This window comes from Syngnathoides biaculeatus, chromosome 3 (genome assembly GCF_019802595.1).
Source record: "Syngnathoides biaculeatus isolate LvHL_M chromosome 3, ASM1980259v1, whole genome shotgun sequence".
Taxonomy (NCBI): domain Eukaryota; kingdom Metazoa; phylum Chordata; class Actinopteri; order Syngnathiformes; family Syngnathidae; genus Syngnathoides; species Syngnathoides biaculeatus.
In genome coordinates, this window is record NC_084642.1 from 27,098,796 (window position 1) to 27,117,871 (window position 19,076).

General features: G+C 41.7%; 1 long non-coding RNA gene across 2 annotated transcripts in view; it reads left to right on the forward strand.

Annotated features, from left to right (window-relative positions):
- The first annotated feature begins 17,773 nt into the window (after positions 1-17,773).
- Positions 17,774-19,076, forward strand: part of LOC133498237 (uncharacterized) — a 63,676-nt gene continuing 62,373 nt past the window's right edge. For both annotated transcript variants that reach the window (XR_009794246.1, XR_009794247.1), the window contains exon 1: positions 17,774-17,953. This is a non-coding gene — a long non-coding RNA (uncharacterized LOC133498237). The remainder of the gene's footprint in view (positions 17,954-19,076) is intronic.

Sequence of the window (19,076 nt, forward strand, 5' to 3'; positions counted from 1 at the left end):
CATGTCCCCCGAAAAGCTATGAAAAATGCCTGAGCAACTTCTCTGTATTCCTACTTTGTGTTGTGTTGTATGCAGAGGGGGTTGATTTTTGGGTCTGTTAATGATGCTGCATGCTAATCACTAACAATGCAAAATGTTCTTGTAGCACAATGGATATGGATTATATGCCCATTAGGCCCATTTTGCTTTGCATGCTAACATAATTACGCTACCATCTCAACCTAATTTTCAATCAAGGCCATGCTCTAAAGTGATTTTTATGAGTTTTCTGTCCTCTGATATCGTTGGGGTGTTCTTCCTTAAAAGCCCTTGTTCTAAATTAGGTCGGTGGATGAATGGGCTACGATATATGGTGTATGCATGAAATCTGCAATTAAAGGCCATATTTTTGTTGTTGTTTTCCAATGTTGGAACAAATACATTTATCAGCAAGTCAAGCTTATCACCAGCATCGAGAGAAAAAACAGAAAAAGAAGCATTGCACAGAATATGGGGAACAGATTCACGAGTGAGTGATTCTTAGTCATCACATGGTCTTTGCAATGGCATTACATAAAAATATTCAGATTATTGGTGGTTGAATTAATATACAGGTAAAACTGCTTTTCTGTCTTGACAAATAATTTGAGACAAAGAGTTTTGATGAACACACAAAGACATCAATTTACCAAAATGTTTTTTGGGATGCAGTTTGCAATGATGTTGAACTTCACTACAAATAATATTATGCCCAGAAAGTAACGAATTTTTTTGTATATTTGTCTTTCAGGTGAAATTTTAGAACGAACCAAAAATACATACAGTTGCACAACTTGCTGTTCTATTACAAGAAACTGAATGGCAAAATTTACAAAGTCGACTCATACATTTCTTAGTTAATTGAGAACATATATTTAAACAATAGACTAGCTCCTTCCTGCAGAGTGACATCATGAGAATAAGCTATCACCTCACAATTCAAAAACAGTATTTCACCTTTGCGAAGGTTTAAACTAGACGTTGATTGTGGACGTGTGTATCGGAGTGGCTACTGAATTCAGTGTTACAGTGTCAACCAGCAGGTTGCATACAAGAAAAGTGATCGCAGGAGGAAATTAAGATTGTCACTTGCCAAGACTACTCAAAATATCACAGGTTGTTTATTACAAGTGATGAAAATAAACACATTTAGACCATGTCTACGCTTGGTTCAGGTTTAGGTCTAAAATCAAAATGCAATCTCTACATGGATGCACGTCTCAGAATTTGAAAGTGATGTGTGTGTGCTCACATACATAAATGAGAAGCATAAACCAAGAATTGCTGCAGTTATGGTTTATTTTTCAAACAAATTGACTACCATTACAGTCTAACTGTGGCGTGTGGCGCAGTCATCATAAAGCCATTTGGAACTAGACAGCAGTAATGCGCACAGGCATTCCATTATTGAAGTGATGTCATCAGAAATAACACTGCCGTCATAACCGACTGCTGCTCACTCATTTACGAAGCCTTTTCTGTAATTGTAAAAATCAGCAGGTGTACGGTTAAGAATACATCAAGAATACTGTTCTAGAAATTGCTGGTAACATAAGTACTGTATGTATTTTTTGTAAATACTTATCTTTAGAAATCTTGGTCTTATATTGAGGGAGTCACGGTGTAAGAGACTTCAGCATCCTCACTTTTAAGGTTAAGAGTTTGAATGAGCGAATGAATGGGATTTATCCAGGTATCTCGATTTCATTCTATACGCCAAAAACAAGGATTTCACTGAACAATCTAAACTGTCCTTAGGTGTCAGTTTGTGTTGTTTTTTTTTTTTTTTGCAAACATTTCTTAAAAAAAATCGTTTCATTGAACATGCTGTATTAAATTAGTTTATGTTTCATTTGTTAAGCTTGGCCGCTGCTGTGAGAGTCAGCTAGGACCAGAAACGGAACTGCTGTAGTGTTTTGTCACCTGAATCTTTCAATGAAGTGCAGGCAGGGGACTTGACACAATGTACTTGCATGTGATTAGCAATTTGGGAGAGTAGTCACTCACTCACTCACCTACTCACTCACTCACTTCGGCGAATGACCATTGAGAACCCACCATCAGACAGCCCTGTGCAGCTGGAGGAGGGACGAGCCGAATGTACGACTGAAGTTAATGTACTATTGCATCAGATTTACTGATGAACTGATGGTCAACTAAATGTGGTGTTAGGCACAAGTGATATGTTAATTGAATGTCTTCGTTCGTTATCCGTGAGCAAAATGATTTATTCGTAGCACTTCTTCATCCAAAATCCATTGACCACCAGTCATTCGTTTGTTGAACTTTGTTCATGTTCCACTAAAGAGTGAGGTACTGGTACGTATGTAGTGATTCATGCAGACGTTAACTGAAAACTAGTGTAATGAGCTGTTTGTGAAAGGAATGACTCTAGTAGTGACACGGTGGAGGAGCTGGATAGCGTTGGCCTCACAGTTCTCAGGTCCTGGGTTCAATTATGGACCCGCCTGTGTGGAGTTTGCATGTTGTCCTCGTGCCTATGTAGTTTTCTCCGGGGACTCCAGTTTCCTCCCACATCCCAAAAACATACAACATTAATTGGACACTTATTTGCCCCTAGGTGTGATTGTGAGTGCAGCTTTTTGTCTCTATTTGCCCTGCGATTGGTTAGCAACCACTTTTGGGTGTACCCCGCCTCCTGCACTCCCGAAATATACATATCAAGAGGCAGATACTGTATCTGTAGAAATAAAATTGCATTCTAAGCCATTGTAATTTATTTTTTTAAACCTCACTATTCTGTATGTGCTTTCCACAATAGAGAGGTTAAAGCTAAGTCGAAAAATCACCGAAAATGAGGAAAAAAAATAAAAGTTAACATCTTCAGCTCTGGTAAAAGCCAAAGAAAAAAAAAGGGGGGGGGGTACTGTAAAACATGAAGTAAACTACTCTAAGGTGCAGAGGCACATTTGTGGCATCAAGTGAAATGTTGCATTACACTCGGTTTTTGCTCTCTCCGGAAAAACAAACAAGCACTCGTGTCTACCTGAGGAAGCCTCCAGTGGTTTCTAGGCTGGAGCAGGTTAGGCAGAAACAGTGGGGTGAGACCATGGAGAAACAACTCGGTACAGAGAAAGCAACCATGAAACATACAAGAGAAAGTTTAGATCCTAATTAAAAGTCAAATTTTCAGAATCTCCCAAGTGTGTAGTTATGCTATAGCTACAGTATATACAGGGCCTTGTCATAAAATGTGAATGTCATGGAGAAGTCCATTCATTGTCAAAGTGGCATTCAAAAAGTTAAACTTTCATCGATTCGGGGCCCACAATTTAAACAATTTCATTTATTTTTCAATCATTCATCTTTCTTTCCGCTTATCCTCACAAGCATTGCAGGGGAGCTGGAGTATATCCTAGCTATCTTCAGGCAAGAGGCAGGAATTACGACCTGAGCTCGTCACCAACCAATCCCATGTTTTATCTTGACACACTGTAATTTCCGCAACCATCTCCCAGAAACCACAAACTAAGGAATTCCAAGAAGTATAATACTGAACTGTCAAGAATTAATATATTGTGTGTATATATATATATATATATATATATATATATATAATATATATATATATATATATATATATATATTAAAATTTACAAATAAAAAGGCAAACAATGCACATGGGATAATCCAAATATCCATCCATTTTCTGAGCTGCTTATCCTCACTTGGGTCACGGCAGTGCTGGAGCCTATCCCGGCTGCTATCAAGGTGGAGGAAGGGGGAACCGGTTGCCAGTTAATCGGAGGGCACATGGAGACAGATAACAGTCACACTCACAATCACACCTACGGACATTTTAGAGCAGGGGTCGGGAACCTATAGATCACGAGCCACACCTGGCTCTTTTGGTGGTTGCATATGGCTCACGGAGCTCTCATAATGACATACTGTACATCTGATTTCTGTCGTACAGCGAAGATTTGTTCAAGTGGGGTTGCCGTAGTTTGGTGTGGGAGGCAACGCAAATTACACCGTTTGTCATTGTGGGGATGCCGTGGTTTAATTTGGCAGTCGATGTCCACAGGCGCAGAATGGTCTGACGCCGATCAAGTCAGAGTGACTTATTATGGAAACACTTTTGAAAAAGGTCGCTCTAAGAAAAAAATATGAGTGCTGAAGTTTTCATCAAGATTGGAGAGCCTTTGTGGAGAGGGAGGGTTCTGCTGTGTGTTTAAATTCACAGATGGGGAGTATGCCAAAGCATTCGTACTTGTTACCAAAAATATTTTGCCACCTTCGCTAAAAGACAAGATAATCAAATGAATAAAAGACATGCCTTTGTCGGCAAGAACTGTTCACCATCGTATCAGCATGATGGGAAATCAAATTGAATTACGTTCACAATGAACGGATGGAAGTCTCAACGCCTGTGTTAAGCTTAATCTGACGTTGTATGAAAGAGACTCCAAAGCCATCAGCAAAACCGTGCAGCACCAGATGTCACATAAATGGTAAGAAGTGCTTTTGTCATCATTGGTGAGCAACAGCGGAATGATATTATTTAAAATAATTCAGAGACTTATTGTACTCTAAAAGTGTTGGTCTTACATAAATGCGCGAATACACCTGTACTTAGGTTTTGAAATACTGTATGGCTCTTATGAAATTACATTTTAAAATATTTGGCCTTTATGGGTCTCACAGTCGAAAAGGTTCCCAACCACTGTTTTAGTCTCAAGATGAATGCATGTTTTGGGATGTGGGAGGAAACCAGAGTGCCCAGAGAAAACCTACGCAAACACGGGAAGAACATGCAAACTCCACATGTGGGCGGGATTTGAACCTCACTCCTAAGAATTGTGAGGCCAATGCTCTAGATCTGCGCCACCGTGCTGTCGAATCCAAATATACTTAAAGTTAAAAAAAAATCAAATTATTAAATATAGGAATACACTACAAAACTCTGGATTTGTAAGAGACAATTACAATGATCCATCACAGACTGATAGAAAATAGCGAACTAAAAATAAGCAAACTGACAAGACAACGTGGTATATCTGCATAAGACATGTGGCTCGAAAGAACTGATTGGTAGACACAAGGAACAAGGTTAACGACCACAGGTGGAAAAGAAAACCAAGTGAGCAAGGTGAGGCTTGAACATGGCTCCCAAGAAAAGAAGACATTGCATGAAAGAAAACTAAATATAATCTCATTCAAAAATCAAATGCAACTTGTTTGTTGATGGATAATACTTTGAAGCACAGCAGACTTTAAGAATATGGACTCAAAGCGACTATAAAAGATGTACAAGTCAATCCCAATGGAACGGTCTGTTTTCACAGGTTCAAAGTTGGAGGGAGGGTAATCTCTCATCAAATGGGGTGAACCCCAACGTACAGGCACCGAGTCGGGGGGCAATGAATATAACCACATTTGCTTGGCGCCTCTCACTGTGTACAACTTCGGAGTGGTAGAGTCCAACCCCTCTCAAGAGGACTGGTACCAGAGCCTGAGCCATGTTTGGAAATGAGTCAGTCAGAACTTCTTGACCTCACACACCAGCTCAGGCTCCTTCCCTCCCATAGAGGTGACATTTCACAACCCTCAAACCAACTCCCGTAGCCGAAGATCGGATCGCCGAGGTCCCTGCCTTTGGCCACTGCCCAGCTCGCATTTCACCCGACACCTATGGTCCCACCCAGATGTAGTGAGTCCATAGGCAGGGGGGACCTATGTTACCCTTTTGTGCTGTGCCCAGCCCCATGGGTGTAGGCCACCAGGCACACAGCTTCATGTCCCACTTCCAGGCCTAGCTCCAGAAGGATCCCCGGTGACATGTGTCTGGGCAAGGGAAACTCCATTTTTTTAATTATAAGTCATCATAGTCAATTGTTTATTGTTTACTATTAGAAAGATGGAGGCACGCACTGGAGATTAGAGGAATGAAGATTAGCCGAAGTAAAACAGAATATATGTGCGTGTATGAGAGGAGCGGAGGAGGAAGAGTGAAACTCCAGGGAGAAGAGATAGCAAGGGTGAACAACTTCAAATAATTGGGGTCAACAATACAGAGCAATGGTGAGTGTGGTAAGGAAGTGAAGAAACGGGCCCAAGTAGGATGGAACAGTTGGCGGAAGGTGTCTGGTTTTTCTATGTGACAGAAGAGTAGGATGAAGGGCAAAGTTTACAAAACAGCGGTGAGGTCGGCCATGATGTACGGATTGGAGACGGTGGCACTGAAGTAACAACAGGAAGCCGAACTGGAGGTAGCAGAAATTAAGATGTTGAGGTTCTCGCTCGGAGTGAGCAGGTTGGATATGATTAGAAATGAGCTCAATAGAGGGACCGCCAAAGTTGGATGTTTTGGAGACAAGATTCGGGAGAGCAGACTTCGATGATTTGGACATGTTCAGAGAGAGTGAGTATATTGGTAGAAGGGTACTGAGGATGGAGCTGCCAGGCAAAAGAGCATTAGGAAGACCAAAGAAAAGTTTGATGGATGTTGTGAGAGAAGACATGAGGACAGTGGGTGTTAGAGAGGAGGATGCACGTGATGGGCTTAGATGGAAAAAGATGACACGCTGTGGTGACCCCTAACGGGACAAGCTGAAAGAAGAAGAAGAAGATAGGGGATTGTTTGGGATCCATTGTCTGGTCCCTCACCTGGGTGACCCTAGCGGGGGTGTAAAGCCCCAACAACTTAGCTCTTAGAATCTTTGGAACACGCAAACCCCCCCACCACGATAAGGTGATGGCTTGCACACCTCTTTCCCTCAGTCAGAGCATTGAAGATGGGTCGTGCTGGGTCTTTCAACATGAAATGACCCGAAGCACACAGCCAGGAAAACCAAGGAGTGGCTCCATAAGAAGCATATCAAGGTCCTGGCATGGCCTAGCCAGTCTACAGACCTAAACCCAATAGAAAATCTTTGGAGGGAGCTGAAACTCTGTGTTTCTCAGTAACAGCCAAGAGACCTGTCTGATCTAGAGAAGATCTGAGTGTAGGAGTGGGCCAAAATCCCTCCTGCAGTGTGTGCAAACCTGGTAAACAACTTCAGGAAACGTTTGCCTTCTGTATTTGCAAACAAAGGCTACTGTACCAAATATTAACAGTGGTTTTCTCAGGTGTTCAAATACTTATTTGCAGCTTATCCTCACAAGGATTGTAGGAATGTTAGAACCTATCCCAGCTAATAGATAGATAGATAGATAGATAGATAGATAGATAGATAGATAGATAGATAGATATAGATAGATAGATAGATAGATATGGTAAGTTTCTTTTGACTTGTCCCGTTAGGGGTCGCCATAGCGTGACATCTCACATGAGTGCTCATATTTGTTTGACACAGTTTTCCAACCCATTTTCTTTGCCATGTATCCTCACGAGGGTCGCGGGGAGTCCTTAACCCTATCCCAGCTGTCAAAGGGCAGGAGGCGGGGTCACCCTAAACTGGTTGCCAGCCAATCGCAGAGCACATTGAGACAAACACGCACAATCACAACTAGGGGCAATTTAGAGTGTCCAGTTAATGTCGCATGTTTTTGGAATGTGGGAGGAAACCGGAGTGCCCAGAGGAAACCCACGCAGGCACGGGGAAAACATGCAAACTCCACACAGACGGGTCCGGGATTGGACCCTGGACGTGCAGAGGTGAGTTTCTTCAGTGACTTGGGGAACAATGAAGACAGAGATTTCATATGAAATACATCTCGGTTCATTTCGCCAACTAATTCAATTTGTCCCTTTTGTGCATGTGAGATGATGAGGTCACAACACTGCGTGGAAACCTGAAACAGATTGTTGTGGCCAAGACAGATATAGATGTAACGTCATTACATTAAATAGATGTATCCCACTGAAAATATAATATCTTGATGGTTGCATATATGCGTGTGTATTTAAATTTATACACCCATGTATTGTGACATGAATGGATTGAGTGGTACATGAAATTAAAAAATTTCACTCTTTTTCCCACAGTGCAATATACCTACATTTTCAGGCATTCTCAGCTGGCCAAAGGGCGGAATGGGAAAAAGAGGAGCCAAGAAATAATATGGAATTCAGTCAGACAGTGATATGAGTGTAAATGACATACGTAATTAATGACACACTCACTCGTAATTAAAACCTCTTAGTTCTCACTTCAGAAGGTTGCAGCAGCTGGTAGACAAGTTTCTTACAGAGAGATGAGGGACATGCATTTCTGACAGTATCGCAGAGCAGCACCTGTTTCTGCACACACCTGCTACTCCTGGAATTATATCTCATTAAGTCAAAGAATTAACATCATCCTCGGCCAAGGAGAAAAAGGATAATTTTCTCATCATACTGTGAAAAACCCTGGTGCCTCAGAGGTGCTCCTATGTGACAACTTTCAAAAATAAACAGGCAATTGTGTCATTCAGCAAACGTTTTCAACTTGTAAAAAAAAATGCAATAACTCGCGTTGTGACTATTTCTTGGGGAACCGTGCTGCTATATTCCTTGTAATCAACTGAAAAATCTCTTGGGTATAATATGGTTATAGTCAAGCTGCAAGTGCATGAATAACATGAGCAAGAACCTGCCTGAAGAAACCAAAGAATAGAGAACAAAGGGAGTGGAGAGAAGAGGCAAAGAAAGGAAAGTCAGCACACAAGAGGCATCATAACACAATTCCCCCAGATAATAAAAGCTACATGGGAACAATAAAGGGATATCAACTCACTCACTTGAAAAAACAAGAGGAAACAGCCAGGGAGTGCCATTTAGAATTAAAAATTAATATAGTTTCAATAGAATATTCTGTTGTCTTTAAAGAGAGTAGACTACACAAAGCGTCCTGCGGGACATGCATGAATGTTATCTCACAACTCTGGCCTTCCACTGGATTCGTCCCTGCTTACAGTCCTTTCTCTAGCACCTTGCCAAAGTCCTCACACAACATCATTTATGTTCTGTATCAATAACTTTTTAAAAAGAAAACAATTACTTATTATTGCATTCTTAAGTACTCACAGCGTGCGACCCTCTCACACACATACACATGCATGTATATATATAAATATATATATATATCATATATATATATATATATCAATATATATATATATATATATATATATATATATCAATATATATCAATATATATATATATAATATATATATATATATATATATATATCATATATATATATATATCAATATATATATATATATATATATATATATATATGATGATAGGAGTGTTGTGTTATATATGGCGGCACCATCCCAAAAACATGCAACATTAATTGGACACTCTAAATTGCCCCAAGGTGTGATTGTGAGTGCATCTGTTTGTGTCGATGTGCCCTGCGATTGGCTGGCAACCAGTTCACGGTGTACCCTGCCTCCCACACGTTGACATCTGTAATAGGCTTCAGTACTCCCGCGACCCTTGTTAGGATAAGCGGCTAAGAAAATGGATGGATGGATATATATGAATATATATGTATGGTCAGGGTCACAGGTCAGGATCACAGGTGAAGTTTTGTCTACCCCAGCAGACTTTGGGGTGGACTTATACCCACTCAATCATAGGGATCGACATTCTCACCTTTTGTTTATGAAGACTTGACAATTAAAGTGCAATGAGGTAATGAGAGGTAACATAAGTACCAGACAAAAACTAACAAGCATAGAACTCTGAGTATGAAAATCCCACACAAAAATATCTGAGAACACATTTGAACCCAGAACCTTTGCCTATGAGGCAAACTATGTGAATAACCAACCTACATATTTCACAGATTATTATCTGAATATTCTGATGTCATCACTCACAAAAAAAAATATTTTTTTTTTCGCCTGATATCCCATGGGATACAGGGGTCATTCTGCTGCCTACAGCGTATGCTAATCAAAATTCCTCAGGAGGCTCTTTTATTGGTGGCAGTGCCAACACTCCTATCATCACTCGTTTGAGGGCACTGAGTTGTACCTACCTTCGAAGCTGTAAGCCACTAGTCATGGAATAACATGATTATTTGCTCCTATGGATCCTTTCTGAGAGATGCCATTACAGATTACAAGTTATATGAAAAAAATTGACCGAAGAAATGTCTATACAGAGGAATAAATCAGAAAAAAGTGCTGATAATTACTGTTCAACTCAATACAAATGAAAGTACCAACCGTTTCTAACAACAATTAGAATATATCTATATTTTTTTGTCACTCATTCTGTTGTCTTCATCAAGCCGTGATCTCCACCTCTCACTGGAAGGATTCGCAGCCGAGTGTGAAGCGGCTGGGATGAGAATCAGCACCTCCAAATCCGAGACAATGGTCCTCAGTCGAAAAAGGATGGCGTGCCCTCTCCAGGTCGGGGATGAGATCCTTCCCCAAGCGGAGGAGTTTAAGTATCTTCGGGTCTTGTTCACGACTGAGGGAAGAATGGAGCAGGAGATCGACTGACGGATCGGTGCAGCGTCTGCGATGATGCAGACTTTGTATCGGTCCGTTGTGGTGAAGAGGGAGCTAAGTCGAAAGGCGGAGCTCTCAATTTACCAGTCAATCTACGTTCCAACCCTCACCTATGGGCATGAGCTGTGGGTCATGACTGAAAGAACAAGATCCCAGATACAAGCGGCCAAAATGAGTTTCCTCCGCAGGGCGTCCGGGCTCTCCCTTAGAGAAAGACTGAGAAGCTCAGTCATATGGGAGGGGCTCAGTGTCGAGCCGCTACTCCTCCGCATTGGGAGGAGCCAGATGAGCTGGCTGGGGCATCTGATTTGGATGCCTCCTGGACACCTCCCTTGTGAGGTATTCCGGGCATCTCCCATCGGAAAGAGACCCCTAGGACAACCCAGGACACGGTGGAGAGACTATGTCTGGAAGAAAAGCTGGAAGAAGTGGCTGGGGAAAGGGAAGTCTGGGTATCTCTGCTGAAGCTACTTCCCCCGCGACCCGACCCGGAAAAGTGGTAGATAATGGATGGATGGATAGATTTTACTCATACACAGTGCATGATAGCAAAGCAAGAATGAAACTTTCAGCAGTAAGTCAACACTTCAAAAACAATATTTAAGAAGAGTTGTAAATATCTGAAAGTTTAATTTTTAATAAATGGAGGTTAGTCATATGTGAGTAATCCTATTTCTTCACAATCTCAATTCCAGGACCATTAGTCTTCAATCAACTGTGATACAAACAACCTTAAAGTTTATGGAATACAGGCTTTTGTTGTTTTTTTTCATAGCATTCATCGCCTGTGATTGTTTTTGTGCATTAGAGATGTTAACTACCAATTCATGTATTCAACAAGATAATCACCTTTATCAAAATCAGCTTTATTGGCCAAGTATAATAATAGTACAATAATAAGGTGGTGAGTCTTGGTGAACAGACGTCAAATAGCTAAGTATTTCTTCCCAGCGTGTATAAGTTTTTTTTTTTAATCTTCTGCAACATGTTGCCTCTTAGATACACTCCAACATTTAGTGTAACTGGAGACAATTGGGAGTGTAAGTACTAACTAACTAACTCCCATTAGTTACCTTGGAATTGTTGGATGTTGGATTACTGTCAGGCCAGCCTAGTACCTCCAGTCTTTGAGTACGAAGCTGCAGTTGTAATGTGCAGAATGTGGCTTGGAATTGCCTTGCTGAAATGAGGAGGGATGTGCCTGAAAAAGACATTGCTTGGATGGCAGCATACAGTATATTGCTCCAAAACCTGTTGGTACCTCTCAGAATTAATGGTGCCTTCACATATGTGCAAGATGCCAATGTCGTGGCCACCAGACATGACAATGGAGGTTGACTGGAATGTTCAGTGGCCAAGAATAGCTCCTAAATGACTTCATGCTTACCTCCAGGGGTACTCCTGCACATTTTTTGGAACACAAACTGAACATGGATTTGGATGCAAGCTGAAAGTTCACTCAATTGTTAGCTGGTGGCTAGGCTATGACTTTGGGGCAGGCGGTTCTTGACCCTACAATCATTGCGCCAGTCACCTCTTTGTTCTGCGGCGATTGCTCCTGCCTTGTGAAGAAAGTCTCTGAGCTGGAAGGACTAATCTCCAATTTATATCAAATCTGTGAGGCTTAGGAAGTGATGGACACGGTCACTTGTAATCCCCCGTGACCTGAAGCCACAGCCACCACACCTCCAGACAGCTACTCCGATAGCTATCACCGCATTTTCCAAGGGAATGGTATGGACCTCTCCATCCCATCTGCGCATTAATCCTGGGTGATGGTCATTGCTTACGGCATAAGAGCTGGCTGCTCTTCTCCCATACACCACATCCATTCGAATAACAGATTCACCCCTCTGGCCCGAGACGATTACTCTCCACCCACTGAGAAATCCTGACCCCCCCCCAGCACAACTGGCTTCTTTGCCTCCACCAATTTTGTGCACACAGCGCACTCATATATTGCTCCTGCCATCGCCCTCGCAGTGTTTCGCTTTGCTACCCGGAGCTCCCACTGTACAGCACGGACACCATACATCGGTGCCAATGTTTCCACTGTTTCAACGGTGTATCTCATCTGCTTCACAACATTGCCACATCACTGGAACACCCTGGCTCCAGGGAGGCACGAACGGGCGGCAGTGGGAATGTAACCTCCCATGTCATTGGCAAGAGGGCATCCCGATTGACACAAGGCAACGTTGGTGGTGCACTCCTGACAACAAAGTCCCCATGATTGTTGTTGGGACCTCTATGGTTCAATGTGGAGATCAGCAGAGGCAACAAATCCTCTCACCCAAGTGCACTTCTTCAGGATATCAGCAACAACATAATTCACATGCAGTCACAGTGTTCATATGTCACTGGCGTAGTTGCTCACATTGGAACATGTTTAAAATTTGAAGGTAACTATTCCTCCTTCATTAGCACCATTCTGGACTCAAATAGTAAGGCAATAATATCAGGAGACTTTGTTTGGGGTATGAAAAGTTTAGCCACATCAGACAACGCCAGATATGGCTCAAAGGTTACTGCTGCAACTGAGACATCCTGTATGTCAGGGGTGCTCAATGTGTCGGTCGTGATCGACTCGTCTATTGCTGAGGCAGTTTTGGTCGATCGCGTGATGGCGTGCCAAAAAAAAAAGTCAGTCTGTCATCCATCTCGTTGCTTATTACAGGTGTGGCAGATATGTCGATCGCATGAACATTAAGGCAGATTCTAGCAAGCTGTCCTTCTATTTACTTTCTATTTAGTCTTTTGGATCCTCAAAGGCAATTGTGCCGATGTGTGCATGTGTTCCCCCTCCCCCGTCAGTAGATCGCAAGAGGCTGGCTGCTTGAAAAGTATATCTTGAGGTAAAAAAGTCTGGGCACCCATGCCCTATGTGGACAATTTCACCAATATCCTCAACAAACCAAATTGTCTCCTCCTAAAACTTACAGGATCCTGTATGTTATCACAGAGCATGGTACTCACTCTACGTTCCTCCAATGCATTCTCACTTTGACCATCAGTAAATTTACAACATATCAACACATCAGTATCATCCTCATTTACCACTAGCCCCCACGACTTTCCACATTTATGCTTCCCTGTCATAACGTCCAGTCACCCTCTACACAACATCAATTAAAGCTGCGGTGAGAGGGAGGTGAGAGTTGCTTGGTATATGCTCATATCACAACTGGTCCTGATTAATGCACATTTGGCACAAGCATCAATTTTGCTCTACTGATTTTGTGCTCTTTCCTAAACAAAATAATTGCCATAGATGACTTGGTAATTGACACTAAATTGGACACCATATTAATAATAGAGACACGCGCTGATATTCTAACTGTTCTCACTGAGGCTAGCCCCAAAATTTTGTTTAAACTCTCTATGAGGGGGGTGAGGATGCAAGGCACCAATCACTCACCGCATCACTCATCAAGGAAACAATGAAACATGACAAAGGGGAGTTTCAATACTCATTCAAAATAGACTATACTAAATAGCACAATAATTGACTCAGAAGGCTAATATTCAATAGTTAGTTCAATTATATTTACCAAAACCTACACATTTGTGGATGTATACACCCCTAATTTTGACGATCCAGCTTTTATTTGCACACTTTTTTTCATATATGACCAATTTGTCAGCTGATTCAAGAATTATTATAGGTGACGACTTTAATATTATCCTTAAAAGAAAACACATTACATTCACATCAGAACACTTTCATGAAGAACTATTTGTGTTTTTGCAAATTTACAATGAAAATGTCAACATTTTCTTTTGATTACACAAAAAATACATTGTATGTTGTATGTTATAATTTCACTAAGCATTGAATTTTTATTTTTGGCGCGCAACACAATGTCTGGGCAGAGAGCACGTCAGTAGTGTGCAATTGTGCATGTATACAGCTTGGAGGCAGCAGTAACTAGCAACACCCGCTTTTTGTAAAAAAAAAATAATAATAATTGCATTTTTTTTTTTACAATTTTATGTGCTAGTAAATGCTACACAGGTGGTGCCAGGATTTGAACCTCGATCCTCAGAACTGTGATGTTGATCTGCTGAACAGTCCACCACTGTGTCGCCTTCAGCTGCAAATATTTGGAATTATGTTTAACGGATCAGAAATAAAATTGAGTGTGTGAGTCGGGGGTGGGGGGGGGTGGTTTCAGAAAGGCTCAAGTTTGATGGGGTGCACGTCTCACCGAGGCCAATCCTGCTGCTTTGGGGCTTAATGTCACTCCTACATTTGGAAATGGGAGGGGGAGTCTCAGGGATGATTATGAAAAGCGAGATTGGGTTTTCAGCGTGGTTAGCACATTTCCAATTCCCTGGACACAAGTAAAAGATTCTTGGCGAAATCAGTATGTCGATCACTTTTCTACTATTCTGTTATATTGTCAGGGAAATCATTTCTGGATATGCGCAGTTCACAGTGAGCGATATGTTTGATACAAAACTGACAGTGATCCATGGCTTTACCTCTTAAACCTAAAGTATGGGCCGGATTTTAAATAAGAGGGGCTGTCTTCTCAAGTTTGAATAGCCAAGATCAGGGATGGGCAACTCTGAATTGGGCCACAATTGTTTTATCTATACTACAAAAGAAAGTCGTCCTTTTTTTTTTAAAATCATCATGTGTGTCAACAGTTATTTTAGAGTAAACATAAAGAGTTGGCAAAAAAATATTCTTCTTTTCCTTTCAACAAGTCCTGTTAAGGGTCAATACAGTATGTCACCCTTTTCCACGTAAACGCATTTCCTCCATCCTCCTCTCGAACACCAACAGCCCTCATGTCTTCCCTCACTACATCTATCAACCTTCTCTTTCGTCTTCCTCTAGCATTCTTGCCTGGCAGCTTCATCCTCATCATCCTTCTACCAATATGTTCACTGTTATTTCCAATGCATCAAAATATGCTTTTTAAATTTCTCTCCAAAACATCTAATCCAAAACGTCTGTCCTTGGCAGTCCCTCTTAATTTGTGCCACCTGCAGCTCTGCTTCCTGTGTTCTCTTCAGTACAACTTTCTCTAATTTGTACATCAAGCCTGGCGTCACCACTGCCTTATAAACTTTGCCCTTCATCTTGACAGGCTCTTTTGTCATGTAATATACTCGACACCTTCCTCCATCCATTCCAACCTGCTTCCCTACCACACTCACAATTATCTGGACTGTTTACTTCAAGTATTTAAAGTCCTCCACTTTCACTATCACTTCTCCCTGTACCCTCTCTCTTCCTCCATGCCTCCCATGCATGTTCATATATCGTCTCAATCAGGCCGGCCTCCTGCTAAGGTTAAAGAACAATCCGCACGTACCACCACTTCCAAGCATGTACCTCACCAATGAAAGAATCCAATACTTACTTAAAATGAACAATCTGGAATTACAACTTACTTATAGATGGTGTGTTCATGACTACTGCGTCCTCATCATAACGGAGAACTGGCTTCACCCGGACATTCCCGATGCTATTGTGCAGCTCGCAGGCCACACTCTGCAAGGCTGGGATCGGACTGAGGACTCTGGTAGAAGCTAATGCTGCGCTCTTTCTTCTGCTGAACGTAATTAATTAACAGCAGTGAGCCCACCCTGAAGGCCTTCACATTAGAGCTGGGTACTTTAGCATAACTAATCTGAACTCTGTACTCGTGAAATTCCACCATGATGTTAAATGTCCGACAAAGGTAGAAACACTTTCAAAAATGTATACTCCAACATTAAGCTTGACTCTAGAACCACACCTCTCCCCCACATTGGTGAGTCAGACTACATCTCCTTGCTGCTCATCCTTTCATACACCCCTCTCAGATGCAGATCTAGGTCCACCACAAAAACTGTAACAACCTGCACTCAGTGAACATCAGGACTGCTTCCAACACACAGACCGGGAACTATTTCTACAACAGGAGCTGGACAGATATACAGGGGCTGTACTGGACTATATCATGTTCTGTCTAGAAACTGTGTGTGGGAAGAAAAACGCAAGGTTTTTTTTTTCAAACCAGAAACCCAGATCCACTCACTCCTCAGGGCCTGCGTTCAGGTCAGGTGACAAAGCTCATTACAGTATGGTTCGAAATGAAAAATGAAAATGAAAAAAATGAAAAAAGAACGAAACAAACTACAAAGGAGGATAGAGTCCCATCGTGCCAGCAACGGAGCTTGGGAGGTGTGGAAGGGTTTACAGAGCCTCACAAATTTCAGAGGCTTTGGTGTGACACTAGGAGACACAAGTGAGTCACAAGCAGAAGAGCTCAACAGGAGCTTCTTTTCTTATTTTGCACCATCCACCGACCCTCAGCTGCTTCAGCACTCTCCTCACCCCCACCACGTTCCAAGAACTCCCCACTCATGGTACAGGAGCACAACATGAACCGTGTGCTTATGCCGATCAACCCCAGGAAGGCTGCTGGCCCAGACCGGGTACCAGTCAAGGTGCTCAGAGCATGTGCTCACCAGCTGTCCAGTATCTTCTGAAAGACCTTCAACCTCTCACTGGCCCAACTAGTCATAGTCAAATGAAACCCTTTGATAGCCTCTCTGACTACTGACCAGTTGCGCCTGTCATCATGAAGTTCTTTGAGAAGCTGGTTCTCAAGCACATCAAACCCCACCTCCCCCAACTTCGACCCCCACCAACTTCCATACCATGCTAATAGATCAGCAGAGGACGCCATCTTGATAGCTCTGAGTGGAGCGTGAAAGCATCATTTTCAGCAACATAAGGTGTTAAGGTTGTTGGCTAGTCCTTTATTGTTGTCATCTTAGGAGGATGGTCGCTTGTGATTGATTATCGGTTATAATGCATGCTAGACGGATATCTAGTCGTTAGTGGTAAACCGTTTTTCTAAATTTACTGAATAATCTCTTCTTTCTTTAGTCAATTGATTTCCAGCGCAATTATACAGGCCTCTATCCCCTTTTCAATATGCTTCCTTTGTAGCTTGGCAAAGTACTTGAGTTTGACAGTGAACCATGACTTGTTTTTGTTGAATGAGTGCAATGAATTTTTTGGTCCACGCACCTCTTCACAGAACCGGATACAGGATATAAAGTGTCCAGATACTCATCCAGCCTATCAGTTGCCAGCGTTGACTCAAAGCATGCTGGAAGGAGGTAAATAGCCTTTAAACTGCATGTTTTGTGCCAATTACTTCTTGAGTCATTCTTTTATTTGTTTTATTTAGTATTTACTAGTCATGCTAATCTGTTTTCTGTGGTGTGATAATTTTAGCTTTAAAGTGACACCGTGAGTGTGTACATCGTTAGTAATTATATGCCTACACAAGCAGTCTGTAGGGCATTGTAAGCTTCTTCTGCTGACAGGCATGAGATGCAATTGTTCCTCACTACCTCATGAGTGCTATCATATGATAGATTGCACTCATGCTAAAACATGTGTTAGCAAGCATGCTAACAATGTAGCCAGTGTGCTTAAATGTACTTTGTTAGACAAGTGACACAAGAACATTTCCTGATGTTGGAACACAGTCTGCACATAAGGTAAGGCACCATGTTTAATGCCTTGCCTCATGTATTTAGAAGAGCATTTGAGACCTCTACGGTCGTGAAAATATGGTACATTTTAAAAAAAAAAACTTCCAAAGCAAAATCCACGAATGAGAAAGGGCATACTGTATTGTAGTGGCAACTCAGGTAAAAACTTTGAATGCTTGGCATAGGGAACAAAATCTGGTTCTAATATGAACTGAAAGCTCTTATTCTTTTGTCCATGGTTGCAGCAATTTATTTTTTTATCAATATTTGAGGGTGTAGCACAAGATATACTCTAAAATGTAACAAAGTTAAGAATAAATGTGGAACTAATGAAAACTTGTGTTTTTGGCTTGTCAGTGAGTGTGCAATTTTTATCAGTGCAGAAAAAAAATGCTGTTGTGCTGGGGGCAACATATATATTAGCGCCTCTTGCGATTGTCACATGCATAAATAAACAAACCAGAAGGGTTCGTACATTTGAATCTACACTTCAGTCTCGCTCCAACAAAAGCTTAGGGGCAAATGCACTTGACAGTTTTCAAACATATTTCCTCCAAAGAACTGCACTTTGTTTGGCTGCATCGTGTTATCGGTGTGGCACTCGTCCAGTAAGCTACAGCCTACTACTCATTGATGATTCACCTCACCGACTCAATCTGCACGGCAGGCATCAATCAGCTCACCAGCCCAGCAGTTTAACAACTGGAGTACATGATTTGCTCTGTCAATCTAATGCTTTGCTTCTCTCTCAGCCACTTGTTTTACTGCAGTATGCCAATTTATTTTTCCCCATTTTTTCTGCATGGTCTCTTTGCCTCCTTGTTTGCTCATGTTCACACATATCTGTCTGTTTGCTTTCAGTGTAAATTAATTAAACACAGAGAACTGGACACTTGTAATATGGGTGGTCATCACATTGTCACTAATCATGAACTGTATCGATACTCTGATACGTTGACTTAAGAATACCCCGATTTATGTTTTTAAAGATGCAACCATTGGTTGCTTGATCTTTTTTATTTCAGGGTTCGTATGGGTCAGGGGATTTCGGGATTATCATCGGAAGAAATGTTGCATTTTCTAGATCTTGCGAAGTACAGTAAATATAAAAAATATTTGGCTTGGGTCA